General features: G+C 43.5%; 1 protein-coding gene across 9 annotated transcripts in view; it reads right to left on the bottom strand.

The window, feature by feature from the left end:
• The window catches only part of LOC135554256 (nuclear factor 1 X-type-like), a 184,267-nt gene that overhangs the window by 137,676 nt on the left and 26,092 nt on the right, over positions 1 to 20,499 (bottom strand). The gene's annotated exons all lie outside the window — the stretch shown is intronic.

Genomic DNA, 20,499 nt, shown 5'->3' on the forward strand with positions numbered 1-20,499 from the left:
GAGAGGGAGAGTGGGAGAGAGAGTGTACGTAGTCCTGTCCGACAGTGCACAATTTGAAAAATCGACAAGTTCCTATCTGACACATAGGCAAAGTTCAGGAGACATGTATTTCTCGTACACCAATCCTAGCTACCCTCAGTCTGCTTCCATCTCCAGTATGGCCGCCATTGCCTCATCTCACTACCCCCACCCTCTCTTTTTGCTTCCATGACGCCACCTTGGCACAGGATGGCAAGAGAAAACACACAGCTCCAAAATCCCACCAGACCCCACAACCAGCAGCTGGTCTTGGATTTACCACAGGAACAAAGAGGGGGAAACAAACCCACCCTTTTTCCCACCCTGAGAGAAGATGCATCAATGTATCGCCGAGTGCTTTAAAACCAAAGACACTGCATGTCTATTACGGAGGGTAAAAGAGGAACACCAAATGGTTACTGCTTCGGTACAACTGTGGCTATGGCGCATTCAGCCCAATCTCATCAACACCAATCCAAAATCAGGAGAGTCTGCAGATAAATCATTGAGTTTGATTTCTCAAAAGCCTCCAATGGCTGTGTCGTCCATGTTGGTGACTAATAATGAGTGCCTTGCCTCCATGATGCATCTCTTTCTTCTACAACTGCTGGACAGTTTGCAGAGGCATCTGTAACGGTCTGAATAAGTGGATGTCTTATTGTTCTTTGGGTTGGGTTTGCAGGGTTCGTAATTGCCGTAAAATGGAAGAACGTCTCTATTTCTGGTCCACCATTTGCAACAAAGATGATGTAAAACACATTTGTATTAGTGCACGCTCACTCTGTCCTGCCGATATAATCTAATATCTAGTTAATATGGTGCAGTATCATGCACTATTTCTGCTTAATCTTAGAATGATGAAGAGAGCATCACACCAGCATTTAGTAGTTGGCTTCAAGATGGTCTGGCTCACACCCATCAACATTCACAATGCACAATAAAGGACAATATATCCCTGGGTTTGGGTTCAATTTCTGTTGCTTTCTCTAATACCCATTGTTGCAGGACACGATGAGCATCTAACAAAAGACAGACAAAATTGACATTAAAATAAGAGGAACATCTCAATTGAAGATACACATACTTCATAGGGTGAGTGTGTGTGAGTGTATGCGAGTCTGCGTGCGAGTCTGCGTGCGAGTCTGCGTGCGAGTCTGCGTGCGAGTCTGCGTGCGAGTCTGCGTGCGAGCCTGCGTGCGAGTCTGCGTGGTGCGAGTCTGCGTGGTGCGAGTCTGCGTGGTGCGAGTCTGCGTGCGAGAGAGAGAAAGCGAGAGAGAGAGGGACAGAGAGAGAGTGCTGAGCAAATATACCTGTACACATGCATAAAATACAAAATACAAAGACACACACACACAAAAATAACAGGATATTGATACAGGGAGAACAAAAGATGAGACACTATCTGGAAATCAAGACAATAACGGTTTAGGCCTTCATGAAGGAAAGGAGTGGTTTCCAATACAGGGACCGAAGCAAAGTAGACTACCTGTGTGGTGGTTAACAATTTATAGATGCTACCACTGCGCTTTGCGGTTCAAAGTTCTTGCAAGTGCAATTTTTTTGTTAAAACCATAATCATCTTATGAAGCACTACAGCAGATTCAGTTTAATCATGCAAATATCCCACATTCAAAACTGTGATGTGGTTTTCAAGGTCCAATGAAGCCATTTTTATCTCAATATTATATTAAGTACATTACTGTGATTGTTTCAATTAAAATGGTACAAAAATAACAATAAATTGCTTCTTAGCAAAGAGCAAGGGGAAGGAGGGGAAAACTGAAAACTAGCTGTTATTGGCAGAGAGGTTTGGAAACGTCTTCACACTGGGCACACACTGATTGAATCAACATTGTTGCCATTCCATTTGAATGAAATTATGTTGAACCAACGTGGAATAGATGTTGAATTGACATCTGTGCCTAGTGGGTTTGTTATTGGTCTATTAACTAATTTACCGCCAGGTGATGTCACATTGCAGGCCAGAACTCCATTCCCACCAAAACAGGCTGGAATTTCAGACGGGCTTTTCAAACAGCTCTTACACTTAAAAGGGCAATATCATTATTTTCACAATTTCACAGTATTATTCCACATAGTGTGTAAATATATTTAAAACTGCACTTGTCCTTTAAGGTGTAGAACCTTCATTGTCAGCAGTGCTCTGTTTCAATGATGATCTCCTACCTACCCACACACAACAACAAATACACCCTCAGTAATTAGCTATATTTCTTTACACATATCTTCAGTATCTCCATCTCTTGTTTTGTTATTCAATAATCAATGACGTCAGCCAGCCACTGCTCCCAATGCATTTCTCTCTTTAGTAGCTCAATTTTGAAAACTGCAGCCTACCTCACCGCTCTATAAAAAAATAAGCAAGTCCTATTTTCAGCCTCTTAATAAAGTAGGCAGCGCAAATCTGTGTTGGTGATTTATGGTATATCATCAAAATAAATCAATCACAGCACGTAGGGGGACCACGTAGGTAACTGGGGGGCCCTGACTTGATTGGGTAACTGATGAATAAAACAATTACAAATCAAATGTATAATAAATAAATGTGACCTGTCAAGTGTGTGAGTCAGGGGCTGGGTCCACTCTCAATATTCAAAATACACCAGAGAGCATAATTTAGCCACAGAGGATGAATAGTTTTTAAAAAATAACAGTGGATTAAGTGTTATCACAAGCGTATACAGGTATACAGCGACTAGCCTATGGATTCATTTTCATCATTAGGTGAATCAGTGTGCCACTGGAAATGTTATTTAGTAGCTTACTGTGTCCTATAACACACACACACATATATATATACATATATATATATACACACACATACACACACACTACCATTCAAAAGTTTGGGGTCACTTAGAAATGTCCTTGTTTTTTAAGAAAAGCACATTTTTTTGTCCATTACAATAACATCAAATTGATCAGAAATACAGTGTAGACATTGTTCATGTTGTAAATGGCTATTGTATATGGTTTCTTGGCAATCTCTCGCATGGAATAGCCTTCACTTCTTAGAACAAGAATAGACTGACGAGTTTCAGAAGAAAGTTCTTTGTTTCTGGCCATTTTGAGCCTGTAATCGAAGCCACAAATGCTGATGCTGCAGATACTCAACCAGTCTAAAGAAGGCCAGTAATTATTGCTTCTTTAATCAGCATAACAGGATTCAGCTGTGCTAAAATAATTGCAAAAGGGTTTTCTAATGATCAATTAGCCTTTTAAAATGATAAACTTGGATTAGCTAACACAACGTGCTATTGGAGCACAGGAGGGATGGAGCACAGGAGTGATGGTTGCTGATAATGGGCCTCTGTATGCCTATGTAGATATTCCATTAAAAATCTGCTGTTTCCAGCTACAATAGTCATTTACAACATCTACACTGTATTCTGATCAATTTTATGTTATTTTAATGGACAAAAAATGTGCTTTTCTTTCAAAAACAATAACATTTCTAAGTGACCCCAAACTTTTGAACGGTAGTGTATATATATATATATATATACCCTCCTAATATTGTACAATGTGTTGTTGAAACTACCACAACACAAAAACCACATCACTGGTTAGAGGACAACCTGCAGGACACAGTCAGCTACAGTTTGGAATGTTTATTTTGATTTGGGGGTCCCCAAACATAAAGAGAAATGCAACACTGTTTTATCAATCACTCATTGATTATCACATTGAAATCAATTGTGTGAGAGGGGGGATATGAGGTTGCACACAGCGGTTGGAACCGATTCAGGGACAAGAACCTCAAACCGGAAAATAATTAAAAGTTTTGAGGAACAGAATCAGAACTGTGAACGAAAGTGATATATACTGATACAAAACAGTACCGTTATTGCATGGGAACCGGTTAATAACGTTATTTTATGTTCCGGGCATTTTGCAACAAATTGCATATGCTAAGCACCTGTCACTCAGAAAAGTATTGTGCCTGTCTGCCTGCCGGCTGAAAATCTATGCCAGTGTGTGTGTGTGTGTGTGTGTGTGTGTGTGTGTGTGTGTGTGTGTGTGTGTGTGTGTGTGTGTGTGTGTGTGTGTGTGTGTGTGTGTGTGTGCAGGAACCTCCCCCTCCGAAGAAGCAAAGTCTAGTAGCCTACTGACACTGCAAACGTGACTCAGAAATTAAGGAGAGAGATGTTTAATTAGAGAAGAATGGATTAACCTTTTCAATGCTAGTTAAGGATACTATAGATATCACATTTCATATTGGATTTATTAACTAGAAAAAGGTAAGACATTTTTATTCTGGTGCCGCTCTGCACACACAAGCTTGTTAGTTTGCTAGCGAGCTGTTCCAATGTTAAGCCAACGTTCTGAAGTTCAAAGACATTCAATGTTCCTCCATATAATTATGTGAGCCGAATCCAGATAATCCTCGTCATAACAACAAGATGCCCAATGCTTCAAGTCAAGCCTCCCCATCCACCCACTCTCGTTCTCTCCTCACCCGCAAAATTTCAGTTGCATCTCGCGCCCTACACATCTCGTGTCTGTCCAATGCATGTAAATAGTTTGCCCGCTCCATAGCAATCTGCTCTATCCGCACAGATTGGTGAAGTACTTTAATGTTGAGGTAAACGTTTTTTTTTAAACGACAATTTCAGAGGTTTAAAAAGGGACAGAAAGGAACAATATAAACTATTAACTATTAAGCTTGTATAATGTAGTAACACATACTGTCCACATCATAGAACGTAGCATCATATACAGTTGAAGTCGGAAGTTTACATACACTTTACATACATACACTACACTACATTACATACATACACTAGTTTTTCAACCACTCCACACATTTCTTGTTAACAAACTATAGTTTTGGCAAGTCGGTTAGGGCATCTACTTTGTGCATGACACAAGTCATTTTTCCAACAATTGTTTAAAGACAGATTATTTCACTATATCACAATTCCAGTGGGTAAGAAGTTAACATACACTAAGTTGACTGTGCCTTTAAACAGCTTGGAAAATTCCAGAAAATTATGTCATGGCTTTAGAAGCTTCTGACATAATTTGAGTCAAATAGAGGTGTACCTGTGGATGTATTTCAAGGACTACCTTCAAACTCAGTGCCTCTGTGCTTGACATCATGGGAAAATCAAAAGAAAATCAGCCAAGACCTCCAAAAGTCTGGTTTATCCTTGGGAGCAATTTCCAAACGCCTGAAGGTACCACGTTCATCTGTACAAACAATAGCACCATGGGACTATGCAGCTGTCACACCGCTCAGGAAGGAGACGCGTTCTGTCTCCTAGAGATGAACGTACTTTGGTGCGAAAAGTGCAAATCAATCCAAGAACAACAGCAAAGGATCTTGTGAAGATGCTGGAGGAAACCGGTACAAAAATATCTATATCCTCAGTAAAACGAGTCCTATATCAACATAACCTGAAAGGCCACTCAGCAAGGAAGAAGCCACAGCTCCAAAACTGCGATAAAAAAGCCAGACAACGGTTTGCAACTATAAAGAAAGATTGTACTTTTTGGAGAAATGTCCTCTGGTCTGATGAAACAAAGATAAAACTGTTTGGCCATAATGACCATTGTTATGTTTGGAGGAAAAAGTGGGAGGCTTGCAAGCCAAAGAGCACCATCCCAACCATGAAGCACTGGGGTGGCAGCATCATGTTGTGGGGTTGCTTTGTTGCAGGAGGGACTGGTGCACTTCACAAAATAGACTAGAGCATCCGTAAAGTCTGTGCAGCAGGCTGACCGTTTGACATCCCTAATATAGAGACAGTCAAATTGCAGCACAAGGCTTGCAAGTAGCTAGCATTTCTTTATGAATACAATTCATTCAAATGGTGCCAGAACACTTTACTGTATGTAAAACATTATATTAGCTCTCTGTTGCAAATCATGTTAATAACTTCATCAGATGTTTCAACTGACAAATCAATCCATGCATTGTGAGAGTAAAAACATAAAAACCTATAGACCTTTAACATGAATAAAACACTAATAGTTATGTGGTTCACAGCTATATTTCTTAAACCATTTGAAACCTTAGGGCATAGGCCTATGCCTTCACATTGGCAAAACATGCTAGCCTATATTGGCACCTTGTTACATTCTCCAATGAGCCAAGGTACAGTCTATGGATATCAATAATTGTATTTGTTTTAAAGCTAAATGTGTTCTCATACAGACATGTTCGTTCATTTACATGATTGGCCTACATTTATTTACTCACTCAAATAACGTCTAAATGGCTCCTCTCAGGCTACATGATGAATTGTTTGAGCGAGCCCTGCCATTTTTAGCACTATTTTCAACCAGTGTCTCAAATGGTTACCTTTGTGTCCTCTCATTTCATTTATTTGTCATAATTTTCATTAACATGTCTGGACTGACAGGGAGCAGAAACATGCTGTGCGCACGCTCTCATCCAACGAAGACTTGACCCCACCTAGACCTGCTGCTCGTGACTGTTCCTAAAAGACTGCGGAAAACATCAGGCCTACAGACCAGTGTGAACACTTAACCTGTTTGGGATAGGGGGCAGCATTTTCACGTTTGGATGAAAAGCGCGCCCAGAGTAAACTGCCTGCTACTCAGTCCCAGTTCCTACTATATGCATATTATTAGTAGATTTGGATAGAAAACACTCTGAAGTTTATTAAACTGTTTGAATGATGTCTGTGAGTATAACAGAACTCGTATGGCAGGCTACAGACAACCTGAGAAAAATCCAACCAGGAAGTGGGAAATCTTTATTTAACTAGGCAAGTCAGTTAAGAACAAATTCTTATTTTCAATGACGGCCTAGGAACAGTGGGTTAACTGCCTGTTCACGGGCAGAAGGACAGGTTTGTACCTTGTCAGCTCGGGGGTTTGAACTTGCAACCTTCCAGTTACTAGACCAACGCTCTAACCCCTAGGCTACCCTGCCGCCCCACAGTGTCTATGGGTCAAATTGCACTTCCTAAGGCTTCCACTAGATGTCAACAGTCTTTAGAACCTTGTTTGATGCTTCTACTGTGAAGGAGGGGGGAATGAGAGGGGATTGAGTCAGTGGTCTGTCAGAGTGCCACAAGCTGGTCACGCGTGTTCATGTGAGAGTTAGCTTGAGTTCCATTGCATTTCTGAAGACAAAGGAATTCTCTGGTTGGAACATTATTGAAGATTTATGATAAAAACATCCTAAAGATTGATTCTATAGTTCTTTTGACATGTTTCTACAAACTGTAATATAACTTTTTGGACTTTTCGTCTGAACTAAGTGATCACGCATTGAGCATTTGGATTACTGGGCTAAATGCGAGAACAAAAAGGAGGTATTTGGACATAAAGATGAACTTTATCCAAACAAATCAAACATTTATTGTGGAACTGGGATTCCTGGGAGTGCATTCTGATGAAGATCGTCAAAGGTAAGTGAATATTTATAATGCTATTTCTGACTTCTGTTGACTCCAACATGGCTGATATCTGTATGGCTTGATTTGTTGTCTGAGCGCCGTACTCAGATTATTGCATGGTTTGCTTTATCCGTAAAGTTTTTTTGAAATCTGGCACAGCAGTTGCATTAAGGAGAAGTATATCTCTAATTCTGTGAATAACACTTGTATCTTATATTGAAGTTTATGATGACTATTTCTGTAAATTGATGTGGCTCTCTGCAAAATCACCGGATGTTTTGGAAGCAAAACATTACTGAACGTAACGCGTCAATGTAAACTAAGATTTTTGGATATAAATATGCACTTTATCGAACAAAACATACATGTATTGTGTAACATGAAGTCCTATGAGTGTCATCTGATGAAGATCATCAAAGGTTAGTGATTCATTTTATCTCTATTTCTGCTTTTTGTGACTCCTCTCTTTGGCTGGAAAATGGCTGTGTGTGTTTTTGTGACTTGGCTCTGACCTAACATAATCATATGTTGTGCTTTCGCTGTAAAGCCTTTTTGAAATCGGACACTATGGGTAGATTAACAGGAAGGTTATCTTTAATTTGTTGTATTGCACTTGTTAATGCATGAAAGTTTGAAATATTTTTGAATGTCGAGCGCTGCCTTTTCAGCATAATGTTGTCGAGGGGTTCAGCTAGTGGAACCCCTAGCCAGAAGAATTAACTAACCACACCACGATGCCTTGTGTTACAACAAGCAGACAGGCCATGGTATGATATAGGCCAAATGCCCCTATAGTGATTTCACATATTCACAGTAGACTACATTTCAAAATATGATGATCTAGCCTATTGAAAAACATTTCCAACTCATTCAAAATAGTGAAATTGAGACTTTGGCCAACACAATTAAACATGCTGCCACTGTTTTCTTCCCTCACTTACAATATTAATGCTTAAAGAGTGAAGACATCATCATCGGAGTCTGCCAAGAGGACGATGGAAATGAAGGAGCTGGAAAGACTGGTTGGCACTCCCGCCAGCGAGCCATTTGTGCCACTTTGTCACCGTCAGTAAAATCCAGTTTCAATTAATAATAGCAGAATAAACCCAAGCATCTACAAATAAATGCAGCTAAACATTCAGGCTGGCAGGCTAAAATCTACACATTTTTACAATACAATTCGTTGCATAAATATGTGTAAGCCTTGCCTAGGCTGATTAGAAAGTGATTCATTCACAAAAGGAAAATCTATTGAATGGCAAAACGCATTAGTAAACTATCTTTATCCCTGTAAGTGTTGGGAACAGTGCTTGCAAATACGTCAGTGTGCTTATAGGCCAGTTGAAATGTGTTGATTTGTTAATTCAAGAGAATATTGATTGGGATATGTGCCCTTTCATGGGAGAGCAATTGCCTATATATTTAGGCCTATTCAAAAACATGACATAAAACATGTTAATCAATAGCATAGACACCAAATGTAGCCCATTAACCTACTCAAAAACTGCAGTTCCAAGTTCTATAATATTTTAGCATAGAAGCGAATAGTCTGCACTCACATGGCACGTGTTATAGGCAACTCTACCTGTTGCCCCATACAAGTTAAACATGCAATTTATACATAAATAAAGTGTTTCAATTAAACAAATAAAACAATGTGTATTATATTAACAGAGCAGAAAATGTTCAACGTGACTATATCCATGGAGAAACACATTTGGCCTGGTTAATCTGCCAAGTGCAGATGAACTCTTTTACTGGCATTTTAAAAGGTCTACACAAGTCAATATGGAAAATCAGGAAACATTGAACGCAGGATTGGATCAATTAGACTGCTGTATAAATTAGGGTTAAAAAAAAATCATTTAAAAAAACATATTCCTGGTTTTATTTCAGACAGAATATAGGATTTCTACATGGCTTGGCTGTTTATATTATGTTTTAGTTAGGTCAGGACTATGTGTCAGTTTTTCCAATTTCTTGTCTATTTTCTTCACACACCAGTAGGCCTACTTTGGATAAGTATTCCGAAGTTTAATCCAGAAAGTTGTTTCAAAGTGTGTTGCTTGTACATTTCACTTATTTAGAGGAACGCCAGAACCTGTATGCTACTGGTCACTTTAATAATGTTTACATACTGGTTTACTCATTTTATATGTATATACTGTATTCTCGTCAATGCCACTCCGACATTGCTCATCCTAATATTTATATATTTCGTAATTCCATTATTTTACTTTTCGACTTGTGTGTATTGTGAATTGTTAGATACTACTACACTGTTGGAGCTAGGAACACAAGCATTTCGCTACACTTGCAATACATCTGCTAAATATGTCTATGTGATCAATACCATTTCATTTGATTTTGATACGGAAATTCATAAGTATAAATGCTTAGGAAATGTATAGCCCTATGTCTAGGCTAAGTGTGCGACTTTCGTTGATATGAACATATTCAGAAGATTCACTGGCAGATAAAAATCTTTAGGTTTAGGGAGATATGGAGGTAAGGAAATAATTTGTTGTAAAATATTTAAGAGTCCTTAGGTTTTCGATTTTGAATGCTTCATTCAGCGAGAAATTGAAAACATAAAGGCTAATAATCGAAAAACCAACTAACACCTTTAAAATCCCTGAATATGCTCCTAACTAAAATGTATCATTTATACTCATACCACTTTTAAAAATCTAAACCTTTTTTTTCGTTTTTCTTCAAATCCGATTTTTTTAAAGAGTTAAGCATAATCTATGGTGCCAAAATATTAACAATAACATAACTTCAATAAAAATGTAAATGGCGTTTACACCCAATTTCCACCCAATTTTGAACGAACCTGAAGAGAAACTTCATTAGTATAAACATTTAAAGAATTTGTTCAGCGACATAATGTGAAATTTGCTTTTGTATAATCATTATCTGCAGTGAACTTCTTGTAAATGTTATTAAAACAATATATCCAAGACTAGAGGGGAAAGGGAGTGAAACACATCTCGTCTAAGCACTCCTTTCCAACTAACTCCGACAAAAACTGTCAATTGAAAACGTTTCAAATAGTCCTTTATAAAGCCGTTAAGACGTTTTTTTTTAATTGTCTGATTTAGTGCCAACCTACACCAAGACAGCAATGAAACGTTCTTTGAAAAATAATAGGCAATGAGCGCAGGCAGCACAACCTTGAGTAAAACTACAGTCAATTAAACCTTTGCTAATTTACGCGTTTGACAACCAAGCATTTAGTAGGCCTACTTGGATGCCATTTGTGTGCATCGGATACAGAAGGGGTTTTATTCGTTGGCTTTAGGGAAACATGGACAGCGATGTCAGCGTGTGATTTGTTCCACAGAGCGTGCGAGTCCCTGTACGCAGAGCAGAGGTGAGCACAAGAAGTTTGCAGCAGCCGGGTAGTGTCATTGTCATTACTTGCTGGATACCTATATGGTGAATCATCCACCTGAAACATAACGTTTGTTTTTCTCTCACAACGTGAGAGTGGTATGGAGAGGTCTCCAATCAACACCTCTGCTACTTTAGAGATAGATGTCCATTGGCAGAGTAGACGACGGGGAAGGACTCTACGTTAAAAGCATTTACAGAAGGGGCAGGTAGCCTATCAGTGATCCTGCATTAGCGACATGTGAATCATACAAATTCATACAGGTAATCAAACAATGAAATTATACAGTGTATCTGTGTTTCCAAAAGCAATATTGGGCTCATTATCCGACATTTTAAATGGACACCACTAAGGTCAGGGCCAGATAAGATATGCGGTTGTCTCATACTACAGGCAGGCCCATCCCACTGGGCACAGATATCAGTTCAACGTTTAATTTTAAATAAAATTTGGTTGAGTAAGTGAATTCACTATTAATTAAATCAACAAAAAAATATAGGGTAAATATAGGGTGAAAAAAAAATATGAAATTCCCTTACGTTAATTACTTTTTGCAAATCCAATCAGTTTTCCACGTTGATTCAACGTCATCACATTGAATTAATTATTTTATTGAAATGACGTGGAAACAACGTTGATTCAAACAGATTTTGCCCAGTGGGATAGGTCTATTTAGCAGAGTAAAGGAAATCGACTGCAATCTCTATAAAACATTGTGGTAAAAAGGCAATCATCAACTTTCCGTTACTGTGTTCTATGTAATAATTTCACAATAGCCTTGCTTAAAATGAATAGGCTCTCCAAGGAGAATTGCGTCTGACGAAGGAGTGGCGGACCTTAAAATACCGCCCAAAATGCATTTTTTATATGACATTTCTAAATAATTTTCAAAAATGTCAAATTCAACTGAATACATTAACAACATTGGGCTATAGGTCTATATTTTGATAATAGATGCATTGCAGTATTACACATGTTTTACAACAGAATACAATTTTCCAAAATACAATACAAAGGATGATGCATGAAAATGTATCAAATGTTTTTGCCAAATAGAACAATCTGAAATGTTTCTGACCATACACACAACAACTTAGTCTTCTGTCAGACAACCCATTAACCACGGTAGAAAGATACCTGAGCAGCACAGGCCTCATTCTCATCTCATTAGACCAATTATGCCATGGTCTGTCTGGATAACCTGAGAGCCTGTCTCTTCATTAGAGAGGTGTGGGCCTGGTGTGGCTCACTGCTGTCCTCCACTGACCAGCTGAGTGTCCCTGACCCTGGATGCTGGCAGACCCTGACCCTGGCAGACCCTGACCCTGGATGCTGGCAGACCCTGACCCTGGCAGACCCTGACCCTGGATGCTGGCAGACCCTGACCCTGGCAGACCCTGACACTGGAAGCTGGCAGACCCTGACCCTGGATGCTGGCAGACCCTGACCCTGGATGCTGGCAGACCCTGACCCTGGATGCTGGCAGACCCTGACCCTGGATGCTGGCAGACCCTGACCCTGGAAGCTGGCAGACCCTGACCCTGGATGCTGGCAGACCCTGACCCTGGAAGCTGGCAGACCCTGACCCTGAATGCTGGCAGACCCTGACCCTGGATGCTGGCAGACCCTGACCCTGGAAGCTGGCAGACCCTGACCCTGGAAGCTGGCAGACCCTGACCCTGGATGCTGGCAGACCCTGACCCTGGATGCTGGCAGACCCTGACCCTGGATGCTGGCAGACCCTGACCCTGGATGCTGGCAGACCCTGACCCTGGATGCTGGCAGACCCTGACCCTGGATGCTGGCAGACCCTGACCCTGGATGCTGGCAGACCCTGACCCTGGATAATGGCAGACCCTGACACTGGATGCTGGCAGACCCTGACCCTGGATGCTGGCAGAACCTGAACCTGGATGCTGGCAGACCCTGACCCTGGAAGCTGGCAGACCCTGACACTGGATGCTGGCAGACCCTGAGCCTGGATGCTGGCAGACCCTGAGCCTGGAAGCTGGCAGACCCTGACCCTGCCGGGCCACACAGAGGAGAGGAGGTAGGGCGGGCGGCAGTGGAGGCTTAGTCAGCCAGGTCAGACAGACACATGCAGACACATGCAGCTACTGGGTGAGTGAGAGACACATGGCTGTAGGGGGGTGCCATGCCAGCCCAGGCACGTAGGCATGCCAGTGTACTAACACACCATCACTTCACGGACATCCAAATGATATGCACAGACTTATGTGCAAATATGTACATGTAACCTAAGTAGTAAGTAAGTAAGCCTTGTCAGTGCCAGAACGGCCCATTAGAGCCGTTACGTACATGTAACATATAGACCCTAAACGACCAACACATCTACAGACATGAACGTCATATACACAAAGTGGCATATACACTCAGTTGCCATTCATACAGGCCTTGCCATTCACAGAGGGTAGTAGGTGTGTGTCCTTGCCTGGCATCTGCCACAGGTAAGCGTGTCAGTCTGGTCTGGTCTGCCCCTTCCCCCGTTGGCATGCCCTCCTTGGGTTTGGTCTCTACAAGGCTCTGAGGGTGCAGGTGAGTCAGGGACAAAGGCTGCAAATGCCAACACTGACACTGGCCCACTGACGTCAGTCAGCACGTTCTCCCACACACCAACACCCATCATTTCCTATTGATCTCTTCCGAAATCCTGTCAATCCTCTGTTTTAACACATTCATGTCTGTAAGTACCAGTGCCATCCATTCACCTCCCAATACCTCACTATCAGCTGCCGCATCTGGGTTAAAATGAATTTCTGTCGGGATTGAGGACATAGGCTAAAGCTCTACTGAGCCCCCCATTTACCTCCAGTGTTTTCCATTGTTATTAGTGTAGGCTACAGTAAGAGTACAGTGCCAGCCTCGTAACTCTCCATTGTGATTAGTGTAGGCGACAAGGAGAGTGCAGTGCCAGCCTCGTAACTCTCCATTGTTATTAGTGTAGGCTACAGTGAGAGTGCAGTGCCAGCCTCGTAACTCTCCATTGTGATTAGTGTAGGCTACAGTGAGAGTGCAGTGCCAGCCTCGTAACTCTCCATTGTGATTAGTGTAGGCTACAGTGAGAGTGCAGTGCCAGCCTCGTAACTCTCCATTGTGATTAGTGTAGGCTACAGTGAGAGTGCAGTGCCAGCCTCGTAACTCTCCATTGTTATTAGAGTAGACTACAGTGAGAGTGCAGTGCCAGCCTCGTAACTCTCCATTGTGATTAGTGTAGGCTACAGTGAGAGTGCAGTGCCAGCCACGTAACTCTCCATTGTGATTAGTGTAGGCTACAGTGAGAGTGCAGTGCCAGCCTCGTAACTCTCCATTGTAATCAGCGTATTTCATTTCTGTTAATGATGAAACCAGAAAAATAAGGAGAGAGTGAAAATTCGACCTAAAGGGAAAAAAAGCAAAACCCTCCCCACAATCGTACTCTCTCTGTGGGCCAAGTGATGAGTAAAGGCTTCTGAAGCGCAGCGCTAGCGTTCGTTGTAATTATCTCAGTTTACAAACCAGCGCGTTACTATGTGTGAAAAATCTGCAGGCAATTTGTGGTGGATGCGTGTGTTATGCTCACAGGCCCAGGGTTGTCCGGGGAGCCATCAGAGGGAGGCACGCACGGCACATTCCAGCCCCCCGCAGGGTCGTCACCTCACAGCCACGCCATGCTGCTGCAGGGGCTAGTACTACCACCACCTCTCCTCAGCCCACTCTACAGAACCACTGACATCTATGTGGTAGTGCAGTGTGATATAGTTGACTGGAGTACTCATGAAGCGGTGTTAGATATCGAGGTATGGTTCCAATAGACTCCCCAGAAGATTTATCTTGAGCTTTAAAGAACAAATCAAGCCAAGGATCATTAAGCAAACAGCACCGGCCTGAATTAACATTAAAACATTTTGGTGTGACTTGAAGACTTGAAACCTTTCTGAAAACATTGAGATCCAGGTGAACCCACTGATCTAAACCATTTTGTTTTTGTAATCGTGTACAGAGATATCAAATTAATATTCTGCCTTTAGTTATAACACAGGCTGAAACTTGTTTCGTGTTCCAGAGAAACAATGGGATATTATTGACAGGGTGTGCAGGAAAATATACTAAACAAATTTAGCAGTACATGAGTATGTTTACATAGAGAACAATACTGATGATGGCTAATGATGTCATACTAGTGAGTAGGCCCTTTAAAACAGGTGAGGCGCCTACTGTACAGAGGACAAGGCATATCACCACAAGGTCTGACTTCATAGCGGGACTGTAGTAGCACTTGAGGTTTCCACTTGAACCTCACCCTCCCCCCTCCTCTCCCCCCCCCTCTTCCCCTAGCCCCACGCCGCTGTCTAGAAAGAATGTTTAGTTGAATAGGGAAACCACCGCCCTGCTTTCAGTGACGGTGCTGGCGGCACGCCGTGCTGTGACAGGCTGGTTGACTCTGCACCAGACAACATGTTTATCTCCTCAGAGAGCCGTCGACGGGCCGCAGCTACCCAGCCGCTGTCAGCCTCCATTAAGAAACACTGAACCTCTGATTACACTAAAGGAAGGACTGTTTAGCAATCAGTTCTGGCGTTGTGAATTGAAATTGAAATATATTCATCACAGAAAATAACGTCCACAGTTCCATTCACCAATTAAATCTCAATTCATCTCCTTAAACCCTGGTAACAATCCATCAAACGATGGTCTGTGAGGCTAAAATACAAGGCTAATGACAATTTACTTGGCAGCTCACTGAATATGTCCGTCACAAGAAGCAATGTTGTTTTCAGAGATCTAAAGTATTTTTTTACTTGATAGGGCCTGATTTAATTCATAGCACATTGCCTAGTCTGTTATCTCTATAGCCCAATTCACGTAGTTGGGAGAACTTTCATTTGTATGAGCATTGTGACTCATTCCAGAGCTCAGAGATCTGAACAACGTTCCACAGTCGAAATAGAACCCACTACATGTCCTTTTGAATCAGAATCTCAACACTACATGAAAAGAGGGATCTCACGTTCATGTGTTAACTTGCTGCTTAACTAAGCTAAAGGGCTTTATTCCACTTTCAAACAGTGCAGGGTAAGAAATCAAAGGGATGTCTAGTAATTAAAAAACACATATGCCCTGAGAGTACAGTATGACGCATCATTACAGTCTCCGTCGTAACTACAGGCTTTATGGGTAACAAGCTAGTCATACCCCGGAACAGAAATAACAAACCCATGCTAGACAATTGTCCCTTTCACTCTCTACTACTATGACATCATCAGTAGTGTAGCCAGTGCGGCTGCAGCAGTGTGACTCTGGGGTCCTCTCTGATTGAGCCAGACCTGTGAAATGATGTCTGTGGGGGCGGAGCCCACTTTGGACTGGGCGTATTTTGATTGGAGGGCAGAGAGAGGCCACCAGCAAATGGCTCGGTCTCCTTGTCTGTTTTGTGGTCCATTTGTCTTGAGGATATATTTTTGCCTATGCAGTAAATTAGAATTTAGTATTGCATTGGCTAGGTTACTAATGTGCTTTAGGGTTGGGAACAGTTAGCATTTTACAAGCCACTCTAAATTTGCAAGCTGTACTGATTACATATAAATATAGACTGAGAAACATGTGAGGAGACAATCATGGCTTGCACAAAAAACTCACATGCACAAACAGAGAAGCACACTACTCTTGCAGAGTGTTGAACGCTTTGCAATCAAAGAAATAAAGGGGCAATCTAGCACACAATCAAACTAGAGATTTATCCAGCTCTCCTGCCAACAGCCAGGGCCCTCCTCTTTCTGAACAAGGGATGCACTATTGACTAAATTTACCCCCCCCCCCCCACACCCCCCCTCTGTCTTTCTCCATCTCTCATTTTTTTTTCTCTCTCTTCAGTCTTCCCTCTGCCAGTCGGTGAGGCGTGATGCCAACCCTTTCCATAGCCGGGCACACTGCCCTGTCCTTTATGCAAATGCTTTGCCACCATCCCAAACTCACAACCCCCACTGTCTCACCCTCCATGTCTGTGCCCTTCTCTCCCCCCTGGGGTATGTTTAATAGAGGTGCGGCTCATGGACACTCCTGTAGGTGTGTCTGCAATTGGTCTGATAAAGGACTGCCTCTGCTAAGACAGAGAAAGTGTGTGTGTGAGAGAGGTTAAAAGAGGGGGGAGAGAGAGAGAGAGAGAGAGAGGTTAAAAGAGGGGGGAGAGAGAGAGAGAGAGAGAGGTTAAAAGGGAGGAGAGAGAGGGAGGGAAGAGTTGAAAATGATTCATGTGATGATATTAAATAGAGCCGCTTCACATAACCCACAGGTACCATTATCTAGCAGTCATTGACGTGATAATTACTCAATTCTCTTTCATCATCCAGGGGAAAGTATGGAAGGTATTTTAATAGACAACACAGGTACTTGTTTGTTTCTTGTTTCATAGATGTAAAACAAGAAATAAAATAATGTTCTCTTTGAGATTCGAGAAAGTGCATTAATGCGATTTACATTCAAGCATAATGTCTATATATCTGAAATAAAATCATAACTGTGTAATAATGGTACTATCGTCATCATTGTCGTTGTTGCAGTGAACCAAACATGAGATTAGAAACCCAGACGTGCTTCATGGTTAGTCCCAGTGGTTAGTCCCAGTGCCAGACAGGTAGACAGAGAGGGTTAATCAACCAGTAGAGAGACTGAAGGAAGAACCTCCTTTATGTCAGCAAAGTTAAGCTTCCTCTGCTGCCGCCCCCTCTAGGGCAGAAGAACGTTGAGGATGGCGACAATGAGGGCCGGGGTCCACACACGCCGGACACAGCCCCACACACGCCGGACACAGCCCCACACACGCCGGACACAGCCCCACACACGCCGGACACAGCCCCACACACGCCGGACACAGCCCCACACACGCCGGACACAGCCCCACACACGCCGGACACACGCCAGACACACGCCGGACACAGCCCCAAACACGCCGGACACAGCCCCACACACGCCGGACACAGCCCCACACACGCCGGACACACGCCGGACACACGCCGGACACAGCCCCACGCATGCCGGACACAGCCACACGCACGCCGGACACAGCCACACGCACGCCGGACACAGCCACACACACGCCGGACACACGCCGGACACAGCCACACGCACGCCGGACACACGCCGGACACAGCCACACGCACGCCGGACACAGCCACACGCACGCCGGACACAGCCACACGCACGCCGGACACAGCCCCACGCACGCCGGACACAGCCCCACGCACGCCGGACACAGCCCCACGCACGCCGGACACAGCCCCACGCCCGCCGGACACAGCCCCACGCACGCCGGACACAGCCCCACGCACGCGGACACAGCCCCACGCACGCCGGACACAGCCCCACGCACGCCGGACACAGCCCCACCCACGCCGGACACAGCCCCACCCACGACGGACACAGCCCCACACACGCCGGACACAGCCCCACACACGCCGGACACAGCCCCACACACGCCGGACACAGCCACACACACGCAGGACACAGCCACACACACGCCGGACACAGCAACACACACGCCGGACACAGCCCCACACACGCAGGACACAGCCACACACACGCCGGACACAGCCACACACACGCCGGACACAGCCACACACACGCCGGACACAGCCCCACACACGCCGGACACAGCCCCACACACGCCGGACACAGCCCCACACACGCCGGACACAGCTCCACACACGCCGGACACAGCCACACACACGCCGGACACAGCAACACACACGCCGGACACAGCCCCACACACGCAGGACACAACCACACACACGCAGGACACAGCCACACACACGCCGGACACAGCCACACACACGCCGGACACAGCAACACACACGCCGGACACAGCCCCACACACGCAGGACACAGCCACACACATGCCGGACACAGCCACACACACGCAGGACACAGCCCCACACACGCCGGACACAGCCCCACACATGCCGGACACAGCCCCACACACGCCGGACACAGCTCCACACATGCCGGACACAGCCCCACACACGCCGGACACAGCTCCACACATGCCGGACACAGCCACACACAGCACAGGAAAGCAACTCAGGCTAAACACAAACACTCACAGAGACACACCACTGTCTGATCTCCTTGTTTGGCCTGTTCATAGAGTAGGCCTACATGGACATACTGTATAGGCGCTAACTGTATCAGAGCATACCCCTTATATTTACATGAACCAACTGACAACAAAGAAAACTTACACTTAAAAGCTAATGTTACCAAACTGAATTTCTGAGGGGCTGAACTAATACACAGATGAATTGTATTCATGCCAAAGTCAACCAAAGAAATGCTCATAAAGTCTTCTGGTCAATGAATGTGAAGATCATGACTCATTTATTCTGTGTTTATAAGCCTGTGCCACGTAATAGAAGGAAAACTGCCAGATAACCAAATGCAGATACTTCTTGAAGCAGACTGAGTTAGCAATAAACATTGAGAAAAAAGGCTATCCAATAGTAAACTTGCCTTGTTTCATACAATTGCAGCTCTGATTTTCTGAGTCCGCATAAACAAATAAATAAAACCAATGAAATAGGAGGTGGGTGATGTTCTGGGGAGTGAGAGACATGAACACTGTTTTCCTATTGGTAAACGCTACAGCCCACGTCCCTTTCCCTTCTTCCTGTAGCAACTTCCTTGTGTTCAATTACTGTAATAACATTTCAGCAACCTTCCAGTGCTAGTACATGATAGAGGTGATGAAAAACAAAGATGTTTTATTTTTTCCCAAGCCTGCTGTACAGAAAAGTTGCACCTGAAAGACATGTTAGTTCTGTGTGCCTTTACAGTATCTGTCTGTCTGTATCAACAAGAGCATGACAACAGTGATATCCGGATTAATCTCCAGCTCCAACACATCATGGGCATAGGACAAGAGGTCAGATATGTTCAAATGACCTCAATCAAAACCCCAACTAGTTTTACTAGGCGTAATACAGAAAGTGCTCCTCATTCTCATAAGAGATCACAGAGCAGACTCCAAATAAAACAAAGCTTTTATACTCCAATATCATGATAGTTTGTAATTAAACTATTCAACTCAACCCAATCCTAGACCAATGAAAAACAGACCGTCTGTGTGGTGGAGGGAAATGAATGAGGCCTTTTCTTTCAGAGTGGAGATCAGAACCCCTAACTCTGGGATTTTGTGCTGTTGCCTTTCTCCCCCTGGAGGGAGTAATTAGGTTATGGAAGACAACTGCGGCATTGTTTTAACAGTGGGGGGATTGTACCGGCCAAAGTCCCACCAGCGACATGCTTCTCTCTCTCACAAAAAAAAAAATGTCAAATGGTTCAGAGGAGGCAAACTTCTTTCTGGGGGCTGTTTTTGGTTGGAGTTGGGTTGTTTGTGCAGAGCCACTGTTAGGGAGGGTATCCCATGTATCCACTGACTTGGCAACAGAAACAGTTCCTAACAAGAGTAATATGGTTATGATGCATTCACATTCCTTCCAGTCCCCTAGGAAATACAATACGCTTATATTGTCTGTTTTAATCACACTCCGCTTCCAAGGAGAGAACACAACCAGCCATGGCTATAAAGAGTCTTTCTCAAATATACATAGAGCTCAGTTACAGTAAATATGCACCGTGTTGATTGATGGGGGAAGAAAATCGAACAAATCACATTAGAATTAGAATTGCTTGGAGCGC

Source organism: Oncorhynchus masou, chromosome 14 (genome assembly GCF_036934945.1).
Source record: "Oncorhynchus masou masou isolate Uvic2021 chromosome 14, UVic_Omas_1.1, whole genome shotgun sequence".
Classification (NCBI taxonomy): domain Eukaryota; kingdom Metazoa; phylum Chordata; class Actinopteri; order Salmoniformes; family Salmonidae; genus Oncorhynchus; species Oncorhynchus masou.